This window comes from Phyllobates terribilis, unplaced genomic scaffold (assembly GCF_046119375.1).
Source record: "Phyllobates terribilis strain yellow unplaced genomic scaffold, ASM4611937v1 Scaffold_108__1_contigs__length_5656254, whole genome shotgun sequence".
Lineage (NCBI taxonomy): Eukaryota > Metazoa > Chordata > Amphibia > Anura > Dendrobatidae > Phyllobates > Phyllobates terribilis.
The window spans coordinates 2,883,701-2,904,517 of record NW_027362868.1 but is presented as its reverse complement, the minus strand read 5'-3'; the positions used below and the strand labels follow the sequence as shown (position 1 = coordinate 2,904,517).

The 20,817-nt window shown below is 45.2% G+C and overlaps 16 non-coding genes across 16 annotated transcripts; all 16 read right to left on the bottom strand.

The window, feature by feature from the left end:
• Positions 1 to 236: 236 nt before the first annotated feature.
• Positions 237 to 427, bottom strand: LOC141200330 (U2 spliceosomal RNA). Its single transcript, XR_012272053.1, has one exon. It is a non-coding gene; the product is annotated as a U2 spliceosomal RNA (small nuclear RNA).
• A 1,119-nt stretch (positions 428 to 1,546) lies between these two features.
• LOC141200515 (U2 spliceosomal RNA) lies at positions 1,547 to 1,737 on the bottom strand. The gene has a single exon (XR_012272234.1). It is a non-coding gene; the product is annotated as a U2 spliceosomal RNA (small nuclear RNA).
• Positions 1,738 to 2,856: 1,119 nt separating this feature from the next.
• Positions 2,857 to 3,047, bottom strand: LOC141200508 (U2 spliceosomal RNA). The gene has a single exon (XR_012272228.1). It is a non-coding gene; the product is annotated as a U2 spliceosomal RNA (small nuclear RNA).
• Positions 3,048 to 4,174: 1,127 nt separating this feature from the next.
• On the bottom strand, positions 4,175 to 4,365 carry LOC141200403 (U2 spliceosomal RNA). Its single transcript, XR_012272125.1, has one exon. It is a non-coding gene; the product is annotated as a U2 spliceosomal RNA (small nuclear RNA).
• Positions 4,366 to 5,485: 1,120 nt separating this feature from the next.
• On the bottom strand, positions 5,486 to 5,676 carry LOC141199873 (U2 spliceosomal RNA). Its single transcript, XR_012271615.1, has one exon. It is a non-coding gene; the product is annotated as a U2 spliceosomal RNA (small nuclear RNA).
• Positions 5,677 to 6,800: 1,124 nt separating this feature from the next.
• LOC141199872 (U2 spliceosomal RNA) lies at positions 6,801 to 6,991 on the bottom strand. Its single transcript, XR_012271614.1, has one exon. It is a non-coding gene; the product is annotated as a U2 spliceosomal RNA (small nuclear RNA).
• Positions 6,992 to 8,105: 1,114 nt separating this feature from the next.
• On the bottom strand, positions 8,106 to 8,296 carry LOC141199871 (U2 spliceosomal RNA). Its single transcript, XR_012271613.1, has one exon. It is a non-coding gene; the product is annotated as a U2 spliceosomal RNA (small nuclear RNA).
• A 1,121-nt stretch (positions 8,297 to 9,417) lies between these two features.
• LOC141200328 (U2 spliceosomal RNA) lies at positions 9,418 to 9,608 on the bottom strand. Its single transcript, XR_012272051.1, has one exon. It is a non-coding gene; the product is annotated as a U2 spliceosomal RNA (small nuclear RNA).
• Positions 9,609 to 10,727: 1,119 nt separating this feature from the next.
• Positions 10,728 to 10,918, bottom strand: LOC141200513 (U2 spliceosomal RNA). The gene has a single exon (XR_012272233.1). It is a non-coding gene; the product is annotated as a U2 spliceosomal RNA (small nuclear RNA).
• Positions 10,919 to 12,037: 1,119 nt separating this feature from the next.
• LOC141200507 (U2 spliceosomal RNA) lies at positions 12,038 to 12,228 on the bottom strand. Its single transcript, XR_012272227.1, has one exon. It is a non-coding gene; the product is annotated as a U2 spliceosomal RNA (small nuclear RNA).
• Positions 12,229 to 13,355: 1,127 nt separating this feature from the next.
• LOC141200402 (U2 spliceosomal RNA) lies at positions 13,356 to 13,546 on the bottom strand. The gene has a single exon (XR_012272124.1). It is a non-coding gene; the product is annotated as a U2 spliceosomal RNA (small nuclear RNA).
• A 1,120-nt stretch (positions 13,547 to 14,666) lies between these two features.
• Positions 14,667 to 14,857, bottom strand: LOC141199870 (U2 spliceosomal RNA). The gene has a single exon (XR_012271612.1). It is a non-coding gene; the product is annotated as a U2 spliceosomal RNA (small nuclear RNA).
• Positions 14,858 to 15,980: 1,123 nt separating this feature from the next.
• On the bottom strand, positions 15,981 to 16,171 carry LOC141199869 (U2 spliceosomal RNA). Its single transcript, XR_012271611.1, has one exon. It is a non-coding gene; the product is annotated as a U2 spliceosomal RNA (small nuclear RNA).
• Positions 16,172 to 17,285: 1,114 nt separating this feature from the next.
• On the bottom strand, positions 17,286 to 17,476 carry LOC141199868 (U2 spliceosomal RNA). Its single transcript, XR_012271610.1, has one exon. It is a non-coding gene; the product is annotated as a U2 spliceosomal RNA (small nuclear RNA).
• A 1,120-nt stretch (positions 17,477 to 18,596) lies between these two features.
• On the bottom strand, positions 18,597 to 18,787 carry LOC141199867 (U2 spliceosomal RNA). The gene has a single exon (XR_012271609.1). It is a non-coding gene; the product is annotated as a U2 spliceosomal RNA (small nuclear RNA).
• A 1,120-nt stretch (positions 18,788 to 19,907) lies between these two features.
• Positions 19,908 to 20,098, bottom strand: LOC141199866 (U2 spliceosomal RNA). The gene has a single exon (XR_012271608.1). It is a non-coding gene; the product is annotated as a U2 spliceosomal RNA (small nuclear RNA).
• Positions 20,099 to 20,817: the final 719 nt, after the last annotated feature.

Sequence of the window (20,817 nt, the reverse complement as noted above, 5' to 3'; positions counted from 1 at the left end):
GGGAGAGCTAGATAGATAGCATTGCATTACATTACATTACATGGCAATGCAATGCACAGTTGCTGAAGTTGAACCAAAATGAGCTTGTCATCTGGCTTCTGCAACTTTTAACATGAAAAATCCAATGATGAGAAGAAAAGCAAAGCCAAAGAGTCCATCCCAAAATCCGACAAACAAGCAAAATGAACAAAAAGCATTGAATTCAATTCTTTCTGATTTTAGAAACTGCATTAAAGAAGGGGTGCACCGGTCCTGGAGATACTGCAATACCAGGTCAATGCGTGGAGTGGACAGAGCAAGCTCTTTTTCCATCTCCCTGTTCTAAAAATCCATTTAATATATGGTCCCCAGATAGGGGACGTATCAGATATTAAACTGATAAGAACAGATACTACACTTGATCTTAGCCAAAAGGCAGAGAAGCGATAACCAGAATTGGTTTCCGACTACGGTGCCACCCAAGGATTCTGAAAAGTCCATTTGTGGAGATGGCCACCTGGACTCCCGTTAAGAAGACATGCTGTCAACCTCTAGATCCCTCACATGCCTGCACTTTTCGGCTTGCTGCTGCTGCAATCCACGCGTTTTAGATCTGCATAACTCCACCTCTTTTAGCACAGTACCCTCAACCCCCGGCTGTTCCCACCCGCCTCAACACCGTTGGAAGGGAGGAGAACCAATTAAGGCGGGGGGGGGTGGAACGAGCAGCTGTCTACCCTTAGCAGGAGGGTTGCTGATTAATTACCTCTCCTGCTGCTGCTGCTGCTGGCTGTCCAGCAGCAGACTGAAGATGGCTGCTGCTGTGCGCAGGTATATAAAGGCTCAGAGCCTATTATGACACGCGCAGCCAGCGTTCCATTGCCACATTCCGTCTACTGCAGGCGGGATACCTGGATGGCTGAATGTCACTGAGAAGCTCACAGAGACCGCCATAAGCAACAGTTTAAAAGAATGCCACAGACTAATCAACCAAACTTTTTGGGTTGGTTTCTCTTTTATAGTCTGCAGGCATTAAATGAAAGAAGTCAGTGTTCCAGCAGAGGGAGACAACGTTTCAGAAAAGGCATTGTAGCAAACCAAAAAAGAAATTTTAAGCGCAGCAGAGTAACCAGCTCACATACCTGTTAGCTCAGGTGAGTTTAAAAGGCTGCTGTTGATAACAAGGGCATTTGCTAAATAGATGGTGTGTGTGCAACAATATACTGAAAGGTCAATTATATTGTGCAGCTTATCTCACCACCTGTAGTTATTTAGGTGAAAGCTCCAAAATGCTTGCCTAATATGTCTGTTTATCCAAAAGGAAGTATAGAGGGAGAGCTAGATAGATAGCATTGCATTACATTACATTACATGGCAATGCAATGCACAGTTGCTGAAGTTGAACCAAAATGAGCATGTCATCTGGCTTCTGCAACTTTTAACATGAAAAATCCAATGAGGAGAAGAAAAGCAAAGCCAAAGAGTCCATCCCAAAATCCGACAAACAAGCAAAATGAACAAAAAGCATTGAATTCAATTCTTTCTGATTTTAGAAACTGCATTAAAGAAGGGGTGCACCGGTCCTGGAGATACTTCAATACCAGGTCAATGCGTGGAGTGGACAGAGCAAGCTCTTTTTCCATCTCCCTGTTCTAAAAATCCATTTAATATATGGTCCCCAGATAGGGGACGTATCAGATATTAAACTGATAAGAACAGATACTACACTTGATCTTAGCCAAAAGGCCGAGAAGCGATAACCAGAATTGGTTTCCGACTACGGTGCCACCCAAGGATTCTGAAAAGTCCATTTGTGGAGATGGCCACCTGGACTCCCGTTAAGAAGACATGCTGTCAACCTCTAGATCCCTCACATGCCTGCACTTTTCGGCTTGCTGCTGCTGCAATCCACGCGTTTTAGATCTGCATAACTCCACCTCTTTTAGCACAGTACCCTCAACCCCCGGCTGTTCCCACCCGCCTCAACACCGTTGGAAGGGAGGAGAACCAATTAAGGCGGGGGGGGGTGGAACGAGCAGCTGTCTACCCTTAGCAGGAGGGTTGCTGATTAATTACCTCTCCTGCTGCTGCTGCTGCTGGCTGTCCAGCAGCAGACTGAAGGTGGCTGCTGCTGTGCGCAGGTATATAAAGGCTCAGAGCCTATTATGACACGCGCAGCCAGCGTTCCATTGCCACATTCCGTCTACTGCAGGTGGGATACCTGGATGGCTGAATGTCACTGAGAAGCTCACAGAGACCGCCATAAGCAACAGTTTAAAAGAATGCCACAGACTAATCAACCAAACTTTTTGGGTTGGTTTCTCTTTTATATTCTGCAGGCATTAAATGAAAGAAGTCAGTGTTCCAGCAGAGGGAGACAACGTTTCAGAAAAGGCATTGTAGCAAACCAAAAAAGAAATTTTAAGCGCAGCAGAGTAACCAGCTCACATACCTGTTAGCTCAGGTGAGTTTAAAAGGCTGCTGTTGATAACAAGGGCATTTGCTAAATAGATGGTGTGTGTGCAACAATATACTGAAAGGTCAATTATATTGTGCAGCTTATCTCACCACCTGTAGTTATTTAGGTGAAAGCTCCAAAATGCTTGCCTAATATGTCTGTTTATCCAAAAGGAAGTATAGAGGGAGAGCTAGATAGATAGCATTGCATTACATTACATTACATGGCAATGCAATGCACAGTTGCTGAAGTTGAACCAAAATGAGCTTGTCATCTGGCTTCTGCAACTTTTAACATGAAAAATCCAATGAGGAGAAGAAAAGCAAAGCCAAAGAGTCCATCCCAAAATCCGACAAACAAGCAAAATGAACAAAAAGCATTGAATTCAATTCTTTCTGATTTTAGAAACTGCATTAAAGAAGGGGTGCACCGGTCCTGGAGATACTGCAATACCAGGTCAATGCGTGGAGTGGACAGAGCAAGCTCTTTTTCCATTTCCCTGTTCTAAAAATCCATTTAATATATGGTCCCCAGATAGGGGACGTATCAGATATTAAACTGATAAGAACAGATACTACACTTGATCTTAGCCAAAAGGCCGAGAAGCGATAACCAGAATTGGTTTCCGACTACGGTGCCACCCAAGGATTCTGAAAAGTCCATTTGTGGAGATGGCCACCTGGACTCCCGTTAAGACGACATGCTGTCAACCTCTAGATCCCTCACATGCCTGCACTTTTCGGCTTGCTGCTGCTGCAATCCACGCGTTTTAGATCTGCATAACTCCACCTCTTTTAGCACAGTACCCTCAACCCCCGGCTGTTCCCACCCGCCTCAACACCGTTGGAAGGGAGGAGAACCAATTAAGGCGGGGGGGGGGGTCTGGGGTGGAACGAGCAGCTGTCTACCCTTAGCAGGAGGGTTGCTGATTAATTACCTCTCCTGCTGCTGCTGCTGCTGGCTGTCCAGCAGCAGACTGAAGGTGGCTGCTGCTGTGCGCAGGTATATAAAGGCTCAGAGCCTATTATGACACGCGCAGCCAGCGTTCCATTGCCACATTCCGTCTACTGCAGGCGGGATACCTGGATGGCTGAATGTCACTGAGAAGCTCACAGAGACCGCCATAAGCAACAGTTTAAAAGAATGCCACAGACTAATCAACCAAACTTTTTGGGTTGGTTTCTCTTTTATAGTCTGCAGGCATTAAATGAAAGAAGTCAGTGTTCCAGCAGAGGGAGACAACGTTTCAGAAAAGGCATTGTAGCAAACCAAAAAAGAAATTTTAAGCGCAGCAGAGTAACCAGCTCACATACCTGTTAGCTCAGGTGAGTTTAAAAGGCTGCTGTTGATAACAAGGGCATTTGCTAAATAGATGGTGTGTGTGCAACAATATACTGAAAGGTCAATTATATTGTGCAGCTTATCTCACCACCTGTAGTTATTTAGGTGAAAGCTCCAAAATGCTTGCCTAATATGTCTGTTTATCCAAAAGGAAGTATAGAGGGAGAGCTAGATAGATAGCATTGCATTACATTACATTACATGGCAATGCAATGCACAGTTGCTGAAGTTGAACCAAAATGAGCTTGTCATCTGGCTTCTGCAACTTTTAACATGAAAAATCCAATGAGGAGAAGAAAAGCAAAGCCAAAGAGTCCATCCCAAAATCCGACAAACAAGCAAAATGAACAAAAGCATTGAATTCAATTCTTTCTGATTTTAGAAACTGCATTAAAGAAGGGGTGCACCGGTCCTGGAGATACTGCAATACCAGGTCAATGCGTGGAGTGGACAGAGCAAGCTCATTTTCCATCTCCCTGTTCTAAAAATCCATTTAATATATGGTCCCCAGATAGGGGACGTATCAGATATTAAACTGATAAGAACAGATACTACACTTGATCTTAGCCAAAAGGCCGAGAAGCGATAACCAGAATTGGTTTCCGACTACGGTGCCACCCAAGGATTCTGAAAAGTCCATTTGTGGAGATGGCCACCTGGACTCCCGTTAAGAAGACATGCTGTCAACCTCTAGATCCCTCACATGCCTGCACTTTTCGGCTTGCTGCTGCTGCAATCCACGCGTTTTAGATCTGCATAACTCCACCTCTTTTAGCACAGTACCCTCAACCCCCGGCTGTTCCCACCCGCCTCAACACCGTTGGAAGGGAGGAGAACCAATTAAGGCGGGGGGGGGGTGGAACGAGCAGCTGTCTACCCTTAGCAGGAGGGTTGCTGATTAATTACCTCTCCTGCTGCTGCTGCTGCTGGCTGTCCAGCAGCAGACTGAAGGTGGCTGCTGCTGTGCGCAGGTATATAAAGGCTCAGAGCCTATTATGACACGCGCAGCCAGCGTTCCATTGCCACATTCCGTCTACTGCAGGCGGGATACCTGGATGGCTGAATGTCACTGAGAAGCTCACAGAGACCGCCATAAGCAACAGTTTAAAAGAATGCCACAGACTAATCAACCAAACTTTTTGGGTTGGTTTCTCTTTTATAGTCTGCAGGCATTAAATGAAAGAAGTCAGTGTTCCAGCAGAGGGAGACAACGTTTCAGAAAAGGCATTGTAGCAAACCAAAAAAGAAATTTTAAGCGCAGCAGAGTAACCAGCTCACATACCTGTTAGCTCAGGTGAGTTTAAAAGGCTGCTGTTGATAACAAGGGCATTTGCTAAATAGATGGTGTGTGTGCAACAATATACTGAAAGGTCAATTATATTGTGCAGCTTATCTCACCACCTGTAGTTATTTAGGTGAAAGCTCCAAAATGCTTGCCTAATATGTCTGTTTATCCAAAAGGAAGTATAGAGGGAGAGCTAGATAGATAGCATTGCATTACATTACATTACATGGCAATGCAATGCACAGTTGCTGAAGTTGAACCAAAATGAGCTTGTCATCTGGCTTCTGCAACTTTTAACATGAAAAATCCAATGAGGAGAAGAAAAGCAAAGCCAAAGAGTCCATCCCAAAATCCGACAAACAAGCAAAATGAACAAAAAGCATTGAATTCAATTCTTTCTGATTTTAGAAACTGCATTAAAGAAGGGGTGCACCGGTCCTGGAGATACTGCAATACCAGGTCAATGCGTGGAGTGGACAGAGCAAGCTCTTTTTCCATCTCCCTGTTCTAAAAATCCATTTAATATATGGTCCCCAGATAGGGGACGTATCAGATATTAAACTGATAAGAACAGATACTACACTTGATCTTAGCCAAAAGGCCGAGAAGCGATAACCAGAATTGGTTTCCGACTACGGTGCCACCCAAGGATTCTGAAAAGTCCATTTGTGGAGATGGCCACCTGGACTCCCGTTAAGAAGACATGCTGTCAACCTCTAGATCCCTCAAATGCCTGCACTTTTCGGCTTGCTGCTGCTGCAATCCACGCGTTTTAGATCTGCATAACTCCACCTCTTTTAGCACAGTACCCTCAACCCCCGGCTGTTCCCACCCGCCTCAACACCGTTGGAAGGGAGGAGAACCAATTAAGGCGGGGGGGGGGGGGGGGGTGGAACGAGCAGCTGTCTACCCTTAGCAGGAGGGTTGCTGATTAATTACCTCTCCTGCTGCTGCTGCTGGCTGTCCAGCAGCAGACTGAAGGTGGCTGCTGCTGTGCGCAGGTATATAAAGGCTCAGAGCCTATTATGACACGCGCAGCCAGCGTTCCATTGCCACATTCCGTCTACTGCAGGCGGGATACCTGGATGGCTGAATGTCACTGAGAAGCTCACAGAGACCGCCATAAGCAACAGTTTAAAAGAATGCCACAGACTAATCAACCAAACTTTTTGGGTTGGTTTCTCTTTTATAGTCTGCAGGCATTAAATGAAAGAAGTCAGTGTTCCAGCAGAGGGAGACAACGTTTCAGAAAAGGCATTGTAGCAAACCAAAAAAGAAATTTTAAGCGCAGCAGAGTAACCAGCTCACATACCTGTTAGCTCAGGTGAGTTTAAAAGGCTGCTGTTGATAACAAGGGCATTTGCTAAATAGATGGTGTGTGTGCAACAATATACTGAAAGGTCAATTATATTGTGCAGCTTATCTCACCACCTGTAGTTATTTAGGTGAAAGCTCCAAAATGCTTGCCTAATATGTCTGTTTATCCAAAAGGAAGTATAGAGGGAGAGCTAGATAGATAGCATTGCATTACATTACATTACATGGCAATGCAATGCACAGTTGCTGAAGTTGAACCAAAATGAGCTTGTCATCTGGCTTCTGCAACTTTTAACATGAAAAATCCAATGAGGAGAAGAAAAGCAAAGCCAAAGAGTCCATCCCAAAATCCGACAAACAAGCAAAATGAACAAAAAGCATTGAATTCAATTCTTTCTGATTTTAGAAACTGCATTAAAGAAGGGGTGCACCGGTCCTGGAGATACTGCAATACCAGGTCAATGCGTGGAGTGGACAGAGCAAGCTCTTTTTCCATCTCCCTGTTCTAAAAATCCATTTAATATATGGTCCCCAGATAGGGGACGTATCAGATATTAAACTGATAAGAACAGATACTACACTTGATCTTAGCCAAAAGGCCGAGAAGCGATAACCAGAATTGGTTTCCGACTACGGTGCCACCCAAGGATTCTGAAAAGTCCATTTGTGGAGATGGCCACCTGGACTCCCGTTAAGAAGACATGCTGTCAACCTCTAGATCCCTCACATGCCTGCACTTTTCGGCTTGCTGCTGCTGCAATCCACGCGTTTTAGATCTGCATAACTCCACCTCTTTTAGCACAGTACCCCCGGCTGTTCCCACCCGCCTCAACACCGTTGGAAGGGAGGAGAACCAATTAAGGCGGGGGGGGGGGTGGAACGAGCAGCTGTCTACCCTTAGCAGGAGGGTTGCTGATTAATTACCTCTCCTGCTGCTGCTGCTGCTGGCTGTCCAGCAGCAGACTGAAGGTGGCTGCTGCTGTGCGCAGGTATATAAAGGCTCAGAGCCTATCATGACACGCGCAGCCAGCGTTCCATTGCCACATTCCGTCTACTGCAGGCGGGATACCTGGATGGCTGAATGTCACTGAGAAGCTCACAGAGACCGCCATAAGCAACAGTTTAAAAGAATGCCACAGACTAATCAACCAAACTTTTTGGGTTGGTTTCTCTTTTATAGTCTGCAGGCATTAAATGAAAGAAGTCAGTGTTCCAGCAGAGGGAGACAACGTTTCAGAAAAGGCATTGTAGCAAACCAAAAAAGAAATTTTAAGCGCAGCAGAGTAACCAGCTCACATACCTGTTAGCTCAGGTGAGTTTAAAAGGCTGCTGTTGATAACAAGGGCATTTGCTAAATAGATGGTGTGTGTGCAACAATATACTGAAAGGTCAATTATATTGTGCAGCTTATCTCACCACCTGTAGTTATTTAGGTGAAAGCTCCAAAATGCTTGCCTAATATGTCTGTTTATCCAAAAGGAAGTATAGAGGGAGAGCTAGATAGATAGCATTGCATTACATTACATTACATGGCAATGCAATGCACAGTTGCTGAAGTTGAACCAAAATGAGCTTGTCATCTGGCTTCTGCAACTTTTAACATGAAAAATCCAATGAGGAGAAGAAAAGCAAAGCCAAAGAGTCCATCCCAAAATCCGACAAACAAGCAAAATGAACAAAAAGCATTGAATTCAATTCTTTCTGATTTTAGAAACTGCATTAAAGAAGGGGTGCACCGGTCCTGGAGATACTGCAATACCAGGTCAATGCGTGGAGTGGACAGAGCAAGCTCTTTTTCCATCTCCCTGTTCTAAAAATCCATTTAATATATGGTCCCCAGATAGGGGACGTATCAGATATTAAACTGATAAGAACAGATACTACACTTGATCTTAGCCAAAAGGCCGAGAAGCGATAACCAGAATTGGTTTCCGACTACGGTGCCACCCAAGGATTCTGAAAAGTCCATTTGTGGAGATGGCCACCTGGACTCCCGTTAAGAAGACATGCTGTCAACCTCTAGATCCCTCACATGCCTGCACTTTTCGGCTTGCTGCTGCTGCAATCCACGCGTTTTAGATCTGCATAACTCCACCTCTTTTAGCACAGTACCCTCAACCCCCGGCTGTTCCCACCCGCCTCAACACCGTTGGAAGGGAGGAGAACCAACTAAGGCGGGGGGGGGGGTGGAACGAGCAGCTGTCTACCCTTAGCAGGAGGGTTGCTGATTAATTACCTCTCCTGCTGCTGCTGCTGCTGGCTGTCCAGCAGCAGACTGAAGGTGGCTGCTGCTGTGCGCAGGTATATAAAGGCTCAGAGCCTATTATGACACGCGCAGCCAGCGTTCCATTGCCACATTCCGTCTACTGCAGGCGGGATACCTGGATGGCTGAATGTCACTGAGAAGCTCACAGAGACCGCCATAAGCAACAGTTTAAAAGAATGCCACAGACTAATCAACCAAACTTTTTGGGTTGGTTTCTCTTTTATAGTCTGCAGGCATTAAATGAAAGAAGTCAGTGTTCCAGCAGAGGGAGACAACGTTTCAGAAAAGGCATTGTAGCAAACCAAAAAAGAAATTTTAAGCGCAGCAGAGTAACCAGCTCACATACCTGTTAGCTCAGGTGAGTTTAAAAGGCTGCTGTTGATAACAAGGGCATTTGCTAAATAGATGGTGTGCGTGCAACAATATACTGAAAGGTCAATTATATTGTGCAGCTTATCTCACCACCTGTAGTTATTTAGGTGAAAGCTCCAAAATGCTTGCCTAATATGTCTGTTTATCCAAAAGGAAGTATAGAGGGAGAGCTAGATAGATAGCATTGCATTACATTACATTACATGGCAATGCAATGCACAGTTGCTGAAGTTGAACCAAAATGAGCTTGTCATCTGGCTTCTGCAACTTTTAACATGAAAAATCCAATGATGAGAAGAAAAGCAAAGCCAAAGAGTCCATCCCAAAATCCGACAAACAAGCAAAATGAACAAAAAGCATTGAATTCAATTCTTTCTGATTTTAGAAACTGCATTAAAGAAGGGGTGCACCGGTCCTGGAGATACTGCAATACCAGGTCAATGCGTGGAGTGGACAGAGCAAGCTCTTTTTCCATCTCCCTGTTCTAAAAATCCATTTAATATATGGTCCCCAGATAGGGGACGTATCAGATATTAAACTGATAAGAACAGATACTACACTTGATCTTAGCCAAAAGGCAGAGAAGCGATAACCAGAATTGGTTTCCGACTACGGTGCCACCCAAGGATTCTGAAAAGTCCATTTGTGGAGATGGCCACCTGGACTCCCGTTAAGAAGACATGCTGTCAACCTCTAGATCCCTCACATGCCTGCACTTTTCGGCTTGCTGCTGCTGCAATCCACGCGTTTTAGATCTGCATAACTCCACCTCTTTTAGCACAGTACCCTCAACCCCCGGCTGTTCCCACCCGCCTCAACACCGTTGGAAGGGAGGAGAACCAATTAAGGCGGGGGGGGGTGGAACGAGCAGCTGTCTACCCTTAGCAGGAGGGTTGCTGATTAATTACCTCTCCTGCTGCTGCTGCTGCTGGCTGTCCAGCAGCAGACTGAAGGTGGCTGCTGCTGTGCGCAGGTATATAAAGGCTCAGAGCCTATTATGACACGCGCAGCCAGCGTTCCATTGCCACATTCCGTCTACTGCAGGCGGGATACCTGGATGGCTGAATGTCACTGAGAAGCTCACAGAGACCGCCATAAGCAACAGTTTAAAAGAATGCCACAGACTAATCAACCAAACTTTTTGGGTTGGTTTCTCTTTTATAGTCTGCAGGCATTAAATGAAAGAAGTCAGTGTTCCAGCAGAGGGAGACAACGTTTCAGAAAAGGCATTGTAGCAAACCAAAAAAGAAATTTTAAGCGCAGCAGAGTAACCAGCTCACATACCTGTTAGCTCAGGTGAGTTTAAAAGGCTGCTGTTGATAACAAGGGCATTTGCTAAATAGATGGTGTGTGTGCAACAATATACTGAAAGGTCAATTATATTGTGCAGCTTATCTCACCACCTGTAGTTATTTAGGTGAAAGCTCCAAAATGCTTGCCTAATATGTCTGTTTATCCAAAAGGAAGTATAGAGGGAGAGCTAGATAGATAGCATTGCATTACATTACATTACATGGCAATGCAATGCACAGTTGCTGAAGTTGAACCAAAATGAGCATGTCATCTGGCTTCTGCAACTTTTAACATGAAAAATCCAATGAGGAGAAGAAAAGCAAAGCCAAAGAGTCCATCCCAAAATCCGACAAACAAGCAAAATGAACAAAAAGCATTGAATTCAATTCTTTCTGATTTTAGAAACTGCATTAAAGAAGGGGTGCACCGGTCCTGGAGATACTTCAATACCAGGTCAATGCGTGGAGTGGACAGAGCAAGCTCTTTTTCCATCTCCCTGTTCTAAAAATCCATTTAATATATGGTCCCCAGATAGGGGACGTATCAGATATTAAACTGATAAGAACAGATACTACACTTGATCTTAGCCAAAAGGCCGAGAAGCGATAACCAGAATTGGTTTCCGACTACGGTGCCACCCAAGGATTCTGAAAAGTCCATTTGTGGAGATGGCCACCTGGACTCCCGTTAAGAAGACATGCTGTCAACCTCTAGATCCCTCACATGCCTGCACTTTTCGGCTTGCTGCTGCTGCAATCCACGCGTTTTAGATCTGCATAACTCCACCTCTTTTAGCACAGTACCCTCAACCCCCGGCTGTTCCCACCCGCCTCAACACCGTTGGAAGGGAGGAGAACCAATTAAGGCGGGGGGGGGTGGAACGAGCAGCTGTCTACCCTTAGCAGGAGGGTTGCTGATTAATTACCTCTCCTGCTGCTGCTGCTGCTGGCTGTCCAGCAGCAGACTGAAGGTGGCTGCTGCTGTGCGCAGGTATATAAAGGCTCAGAGCCTATTATGACACGCGCAGCCAGCGTTCCATTGCCACATTCCGTCTACTGCAGGTGGGATACCTGGATGGCTGAATGTCACTGAGAAGCTCACAGAGACCGCCATAAGCAACAGTTTAAAAGAATGCCACAGACTAATCAACCAAACTTTTTGGGTTGGTTTCTCTTTTATATTCTGCAGGCATTAAATGAAAGAAGTCAGTGTTCCAGCAGAGGGAGACAACGTTTCAGAAAAGGCATTGTAGCAAACCAAAAAAGAAATTTTAAGCGCAGCAGAGTAACCAGCTCACATACCTGTTAGCTCAGGTGAGTTTAAAAGGCTGCTGTTGATAACAAGGGCATTTGCTAAATAGATGGTGTGTGTGCAACAATATACTGAAAGGTCAATTATATTGTGCAGCTTATCTCACCACCTGTAGTTATTTAGGTGAAAGCTCCAAAATGCTTGCCTAATATGTCTGTTTATCCAAAAGGAAGTATAGAGGGAGAGCTAGATAGATAGCATTGCATTACATTACATTACATGGCAATGCAATGCACAGTTGCTGAAGTTGAACCAAAATGAGCTTGTCATCTGGCTTCTGCAACTTTTAACATGAAAAATCCAATGAGGAGAAGAAAAGCAAAGCCAAAGAGTCCATCCCAAAATCCGACAAACAAGCAAAATGAACAAAAAGCATTGAATTCAATTCTTTCTGATTTTAGAAACTGCATTAAAGAAGGGGTGCACCGGTCCTGGAGATACTGCAATACCAGGTCAATGCGTGGAGTGGACAGAGCAAGCTCTTTTTCCATTTCCCTGTTCTAAAAATCCATTTAATATATGGTCCCCAGATAGGGGACGTATCAGATATTAAACTGATAAGAACAGATACTACACTTGATCTTAGCCAAAAGGCCGAGAAGCGATAACCAGAATTGGTTTCCGACTACGGTGCCACCCAAGGATTCTGAAAAGTCCATTTGTGGAGATGGCCACCTGGACTCCCGTTAAGACGACATGCTGTCAACCTCTAGATCCCTCACATGCCTGCACTTTTCGGCTTGCTGCTGCTGCAATCCACGCGTTTTAGATCTGCATAACTCCACCTCTTTTAGCACAGTACCCTCAACCCCCGGCTGTTCCCACCCGCCTCAACACCGTTGGAAGGGAGGAGAACCAATTAAGGCGGGGGGGGGGGTCTGGGGTGGAACGAGCAGCTGTCTACCCTTAGCAGGAGGGTTGCTGATTAATTACCTCTCCTGCTGCTGCTGCTGCTGGCTGTCCAGCAGCAGACTGAAGGTGGCTGCTGCTGTGCGCAGGTATATAAAGGCTCAGAGCCTATTATGACACGCGCAGCCAGCGTTCCATTGCCACATTCCGTCTACTGCAGGCGGGATACCTGGATGGCTGAATGTCACTGAGAAGCTCACAGAGACCGCCATAAGCAACAGTTTAAAAGAATGCCACAGACTAATCAACCAAACTTTTTGGGTTGGTTTCTCTTTTATAGTCTGCAGGCATTAAATGAAAGAAGTCAGTGTTCCAGCAGAGGGAGACAACGTTTCAGAAAAGGCATTGTAGCAAACCAAAAAAGAAATTTTAAGCGCAGCAGAGTAACCAGCTCACATACCTGTTAGCTCAGGTGAGTTTAAAAGGCTGCTGTTGATAACAAGGGCATTTGCTAAATAGATGGTGTGTGTGCAACAATATACTGAAAGGTCAATTATATTGTGCAGCTTATCTCACCACCTGTAGTTATTTAGGTGAAAGCTCCAAAATGCTTGCCTAATATGTCTGTTTATCCAAAAGGAAGTATAGAGGGAGAGCTAGATAGATAGCATTGCATTACATTACATTACATGGCAATGCAATGCACAGTTGCTGAAGTTGAACCAAAATGAGCTTGTCATCTGGCTTCTGCAACTTTTAACATGAAAAATCCAATGAGGAGAAGAAAAGCAAAGCCAAAGAGTCCATCCCAAAATCCGACAAACAAGCAAAATGAACAAAAGCATTGAATTCAATTCTTTCTGATTTTAGAAACTGCATTAAAGAAGGGGTGCACCGGTCCTGGAGATACTGCAATACCAGGTCAATGCGTGGAGTGGACAGAGCAAGCTCATTTTCCATCTCCCTGTTCTAAAAATCCATTTAATATATGGTCCCCAGATAGGGGACGTATCAGATATTAAACTGATAAGAACAGATACTACACTTGATCTTAGCCAAAAGGCCGAGAAGCGATAACCAGAATTGGTTTCCGACTACGGTGCCACCCAAGGATTCTGAAAAGTCCATTTGTGGAGATGGCCACCTGGACTCCCGTTAAGAAGACATGCTGTCAACCTCTAGATCCCTCACATGCCTGCACTTTTCGGCTTGCTGCTGCTGCAATCCACGCGTTTTAGATCTGCATAACTCCACCTCTTTTAGCACAGTACCCTCAACCCCCGGCTGTTCCCACCCGCCTCAACACCGTTGGAAGGGAGGAGAACCAATTAAGGCGGGGGGGGGGTGGAACGAGCAGCTGTCTACCCTTAGCAGGAGGGTTGCTGATTAATTACCTCTCCTGCTGCTGCTGCTGCTGGCTGTCCAGCAGCAGACTGAAGGTGGCTGCTGCTGTGCGCAGGTATATAAAGGCTCAGAGCCTATTATGACACGCGCAGCCAGCGTTCCATTGCCACATTCCGTCTACTGCAGGCGGGATACCTGGATGGCTGAATGTCACTGAGAAGCTCACAGAGACCGCCATAAGCAACAGTTTAAAAGAATGCCACAGACTAATCAACCAAACTTTTTGGGTTGGTTTCTCTTTTATAGTCTGCAGGCATTAAATGAAAGAAGTCAGTGTTCCAGCAGAGGGAGACAACGTTTCAGAAAAGGCATTGTAGCAAACCAAAAAAGAAATTTTAAGCGCAGCAGAGTAACCAGCTCACATACCTGTTAGCTCAGGTGAGTTTAAAAGGCTGCTGTTGATAACAAGGGCATTTGCTAAATAGATGGTGTGTGTGCAACAATATACTGAAAGGTCAATTATATTGTGCAGCTTATCTCACCACCTGTAGTTATTTAGGTGAAAGCTCCAAAATGCTTGCCTAATATGTCTGTTTATCCAAAAGGAAGTATAGAGGGAGAGCTAGATAGATAGCATTGCATTACATTACATTACATGGCAATGCAATGCACAGTTGCTGAAGTTGAACCAAAATGAGCTTGTCATCTGGCTTCTGCAACTTTTAACATGAAAAATCCAATGAGGAGAAGAAAAGCAAAGCCAAAGAGTCCATCCCAAAATCCGACAAACAAGCAAAATGAACAAAAAGCATTGAATTCAATTCTTTCTGATTTTAGAAACTGCATTAAAGAAGGGGTGCACCGGTCCTGGAGATACTGCAATACCAGGTCAATGCGTGGAGTGGACAGAGCAAGCTCTTTTTCCATCTCCCTGTTCTAAAAATCCATTTAATATATGGTCCCCAGATAGGGGACGTATCAGATATTAAACTGATAAGAACAGATACTACACTTGATCTTAGCCAAAAGGCCGAGAAGCGATAACCAGAATTGGTTTCCGACTACGGTGCCACCCAAGGATTCTGAAAAGTCCATTTGTGGAGATGGCCACCTGGACTCCCGTTAAGAAGACATGCTGTCAACCTCTAGATCCCTCAAATGCCTGCACTTTTCGGCTTGCTGCTGCTGCAATCCACGCGTTTTAGATCTGCATAACTCCACCTCTTTTAGCACAGTACCCTCAACCCCCGGCTGTTCCCACCCGCCTCAACACCGTTGGAAGGGAGGAGAACCAATTAAGGCGGGGGGGGGGGGGGGGTGGAACGAGCAGCTGTCTACCCTTAGCAGGAGGGTTGCTGATTAATTACCTCTCCTGCTGCTGCTGCTGGCTGTCCAGCAGCAGACTGAAGGTGGCTGCTGCTGTGCGCAGGTATATAAAGGCTCAGAGCCTATTATGACACGCGCAGCCAGCGTTCCATTGCCACATTCCGTCTACTGCAGGCGGGATACCTGGATGGCTGAATGTCACTGAGAAGCTCACAGAGACCGCCATAAGCAACAGTTTAAAAGAATGCCACAGACTAATCAACCAAACTTTTTGGGTTGGTTTCTCTTTTATAGTCTGCAGGCATTAAATGAAAGAAGTCAGTGTTCCAGCAGAGGGAGACAACGTTTCAGAAAAGGCATTGTAGCAAACCAAAAAAGAAATTTTAAGCGCAGCAGAGTAACCAGCTCACATACCTGTTAGCTCAGGTGAGTTTAAAAGGCTGCTGTTGATAACAAGGGCATTTGCTAAATAGATGGTGTGTGTGCAACAATATACTGAAAGGTCAATTATATTGTGCAGCTTATCTCACCACCTGTAGTTATTTAGGTGAAAGCTCCAAAATGCTTGCCTAATATGTCTGTTTATCCAAAAGGAAGTATAGAGGGAGAGCTAGATAGATAGCATTGCATTACATTACATTACATGGCAATGCAATGCACAGTTGCTGAAGTTGAACCAAAATGAGCTTGTCATCTGGCTTCTGCAACTTTTAACATGAAAAATCCAATGAGGAGAAGAAAAGCAAAGCCAAAGAGTCCATCCCAAAATCCGACAAACAAGCAAAATGAACAAAAAGCATTGAATTCAATTCTTTCTGATTTTAGAAACTGCATTAAAGAAGGGGTGCACCGGTCCTGGAGATACTGCAATACCAGGTCAATGCGTGGAGTGGACAGAGCAAGCTCTTTTTCCATCTCCCTGTTCTAAAAATCCATTTAATATATGGTCCCCAGATAGGGGACGTATCAGATATTAAACTGATAAGAACAGATACTACACTTGATCTTAGCCAAAAGGCCGAGAAGCGATAACCAGAATTGGTTTCCGACTACGGTGCCACCCAAGGATTCTGAAAAGTCCATTTGTGGAGATGGCCACCTGGACTCCCGTTAAGAAGACATGCTGTCAACCTCTAGATCCCTCACATGCCTGCACTTTTCGGCTTGCTGCTGCTGCAATCCACGCGTTTTAGATCTGCATAACTCCACCTCTTTTAGCACAGTACCCCCGGCTGTTCCCACCCGCCTCAACACCGTTGGAAGGGAGGAGAACCAATTAAGGCGGGGGGGGGGGTGGAACGAGCAGCTGTCTACCCTTAGCAGGAGGGTTGCTGATTAATTACCTCTCCTGCTGCTGCTGCTGCTGGCTGTCCAGCAGCAGACTGAAGGTGGCTGCTGCTGTGCGCAGGTATATAAAGGCTCAGAGCCTATTATGACACACGCAGCCAGCGTTCCATTGCCACATTCCGTCTACTGCAGGCGGGATACCTGGATGGCTGAATGTCACTGAGAAGCTCACAGAGACCGCCATAAGCAACAGTTTAAAAGAATGCCACAGACTAATCAACCAAACTTTTTGGGTTGGTTTCTCTTTTATAGTCTGCAGGCATTAAATGAAAGAAGTCAGTGTTCCAGCAGAGGGAGACAACGTTTCAGAAAAGGCATTGTAGCAAACCAAAAAAGAAATTTTAAGCGCAGCAGAGTAACCAGCTCACATACCTGTTAGCTCAGGTGAGTTTAAAAGGCTGCTGTTGATAACAAGGGCATTTGCTAAATAGATGGTGTGTGTGCAACAATATACTGAAAGGTCAATTATATTGTGCAGCTTATCTCACCACCTGTAGTTATTTAGGTGAAAGCTCCAAAATGCTTGCCTAATATGTCTGTTTATCCAAAAGGAAGTATAGAGGGAGAGCTAGATAGATAGCATTGCATTACATTACATTACATGGCAATGCAATGCACAGTTGCTGAAGTTGAACCAAAATGAGCTTGTCATCTGGCTTCTGCAACTTTTAACATGAAAAATCCAATGAGGAGAAGAAAAGCAAAGCCAAAGAGTCCATCCCAAAATCCGACAAACAAGCAAAATGAACAAAAAGCATTGAATTCAATTCTTTCTGATTTTAGAAACTGCATTAAAGAAGGGGTGCACCGGTCCTGGAGATACTGCAATACCAGGTCAATGCGTGGAGTGGACAGAGCAAGCTCTTTTTCCATCTCCCTGTTCTAAAAATCCATTTAATATATGGTCCCCAGATAGGGGACGTATCAGATATTAAACTGATAAGAACAGATACTACACTTGATCTTAGCCAAAAGGCCGAGAAGCGATAACCAGAATTGGTTTCCGACTACGGTGCCACCCAAGGATTCTGAAAAGTCCATTTGTGGAGATGGCCACCTGGACTCCCGTTAAGAAGACATGCTGTCAACCTCTAGATCCCTCACATGCCTGCACTTTTCGGCTTGCTGCTGCTGCAATCCACGCGTTTTAGATCTGCATAACTCCACCTCTTTTAGCACAGTACCCTCAACCCCCGGCTGTTCCCACCCGCCTCAACACCGTTGGAAGGGAGGAGAACCAATTAAGGCGGGGGGGGGGTGGAACGAGCAGCTGTCTACCCTTAGCAGGAGGGTTGCTGATTAATTACCTCTCCTGCTGCTGCTGCTGCTGGCTGTCCAGCAGCAGACTGAAGGTGGCTGCTGCTGTGCGCAGGTATATAAAGGCTCAGAGCCTATTATGACACGCGCAGCCAGCGTTCCATTGCCACATTCCGTCTACTGCAGGCGGGATACCTGGATGGCTGAATGTCACTGAGAAGCTCACAGAGACCGCCATAAGCAACAGTTTAAAAGAATGCCACAGACTAATCAACCAAACTTTTTGGGTTGGTTTCTCTTTTATAGTCTGCAGGCATTAAATGAAAGAAGTCAGTGTTCCAGCAGAGGGAGACAACGTTTCAGAAAAGGCATTGTAGCAAACCAAAAAAGAAATTTTAAGCGCAGCAGAGTAACCAGCTCACATACCTGTTAGCTCAGGTGAGTTTAAAAGGCTGCTGTTGATAACAAGGGCATTTGCTAAATAGATGGTGTGTGTGCAACAATATACTGAAAGGTCAATTATATTGTGCAGCTTATCTCACCACCTGTAGTTATTTAGGTGAAAGCTCCAAAATGCTTGCCTAATATGTCTGTTTATCCAAAAGGAAGTATAGAGGGAGAGCTAGATAGATAGCATTGCATTACATTACATTACATGGCAATGCAATGCACAGTTGCTGAAGTTGAACCAAAATGAGCTTGTCATCTGGCTTCTGCAACTTTTAACATGAAAAATCCAATGAGGAGAAGAAAAGCAAAGCCAAAGAGTCCATCCCAAAATCCGACAAACAAGCAAAATGAACAAAAAGCATTGAATTCAATTCTTTCTGATTTTAGAAACTGCATTAAAGAAGGGGTGCACCGGTCCTGGAGATACTGCAATACCAGGTCAATGCGTGGAGTGGACAGAGCAAGCTCTTTTTCCATCTCCCTGTTCTAAAAATCCATTTAATATATGGTCCCCAGATAGGGGACGTATCAGATATTAAACTGATAAGAACAGATACTACACTTGATCTTAGCCAAAAGGCCGAGAAGCGATAACCAGAATTGGTTTCCGACTACGGTGCCACCCAAGGATTCTGAAAAGTCCATTTGTGGAGATGGCCACCTGGACTCCCGTTAAGAAGACATGCTGTCAACCTCTAGATCCCTCACATGCCTGCACTTTTCGGCTTGCTGCTGCTGCAATCCACGCGTTTTAGATCTGCATAACTCCACCTCTTTTAGCACAGTACCCTCAACCCCCGGCTGTTCCCACCCGCCTCAACACCGTTGGAAGGGAGGAGAACCAATTAAGGCGGGGGGAGGGTGGAACGAGCAGCTGTCTACCCTTAGCAGGAGGGTTGCTGATTAATTACCTCTCCTGCTGCTGCTGCTGCTGGCTGTCCAGCAGCAGACTGAAGGTGGCTGCTGCTGTGCGCAGGTATATAAAGGCTCAGAGCCTATTATGACACGCGCAGCCAGCGTTCCATTGCCACATTCCGTCTACTGCAGGCGGGATACCTGGATGGCTGAATGTCACTGAGAAGCTCACAGAGACCGCCATAAGCAACAGTTTAAAAGAATGCCACAGACTAATCAACCAAACTTTTTGGGTTGGTTTCTCTTTTATAGTCTGCAGGCATTAAATGAAAGAAGTCAGTGTTCCAGCAGAGGGAGACAACGTTTCAGAAAAGGCATTGTAGCAAACCAAAAAAGAAATTTTAAGCGCAGCAGAGTAACCAGCTCACATACCTGTTAGCTCAGGTGAGTTTAAAAGGCTGCTGTTGATAACAAGGGCATTTGCTAAATAGATGGTGTGTGTGCAACAATATACTGAAAGGTCAATTATATTGTGCAGCTTATCTCACCACCTGTAGTTATTTAGGTGAAAGCTCCAAAATGCTTGCCTAATATGTCTGTTTATCCAAAAGGAAGTATAGAGGGAGAGCTAGATAGATAGCATTGCATTACATTACATTACATGGCAATGCAATGCACAGTTGCTGAAGTTGAACCAAAATGAGCTTGTCATCTGGCTTCTGCAACTTTTAACATGAAAAATCCAATGAGGAGAAGAAAAGCAAAGCCAAAGAGTCCATCCCAAAATCCGACAAACAAGCAAAATGAACAAAAAGCATTGAATTCAATTCTTTCTGATTTTAGAAACTGCATTAAAGAAGGGGTGCACCGGTCCTGGAGATACTGCAATACCAGGTCAATGCGTGGAGTGGACAGAGCAAGCTCTTTTTCCATCTCCCTGTTCTAAAAATCCATTTAATATATGGTCCCCAGATAGGGGACGTATCAGATATTAAACTGATAAGAACAGATACTACACTTGATCTTAGCCAAAAGGCCGAGAAGCGATAACCAGAATTGGTTTCCGACTACGGTGCCACCCAAGGATTCTGAAAAGTCCATTTGTGGAGATGGCCACCTGGACTCCCGTTAAGAAGACATGCTGTCAACCTCTAGATCCCTCACATGCCTGCACTTTTCGGCTTGCTGCTGCTGCAATCCACGCGTTTTAGATCTGCATAACTCCACCTCTTTTAGCACAGTACCCTCAACCCCCGGCTGTTCCCACCCGCCTCAACACCGTTGGAAGGGAGGAGAACCAATTAAGGCGGGGGGGGGGTGGAACGAGCAGCTGTCTACCCTTAGCAGGAGGGTTGCTGATTAATTACCTCTCCTGCTGCTGCTGCTGCTGGCTGTCCAGCAGCAGACTGAAGGTGGCTGCTGCTGTGCGCAGGTATATAAAGGCTCAGAGCCTATTATGACACGCGCAGCCAGCGTTCCATTGCCACATTCCGTCTACTGCAGGCGGGATACCTGGATGGCTGAATGTCACTGAGAAGCTCACAGAGACCGCCATAAGCAACAGTTTAAAAGAATGCCACAGACTAATCAACCAAACTTTTTGGGTTGGTTTCTCTTTTATAGTCTGCAGGCATTAAATGAAAGAAGTCAGTGTTCCAGCAGAGGGAGACAACGTTTCAGAAAAGGCATTGTAGCAAACCAAAAAAGAAATTTTAAGCGCAGCAGAGTAACCAGCTCACATACCTGTTAGCTCAGGTGAGTTTAAAA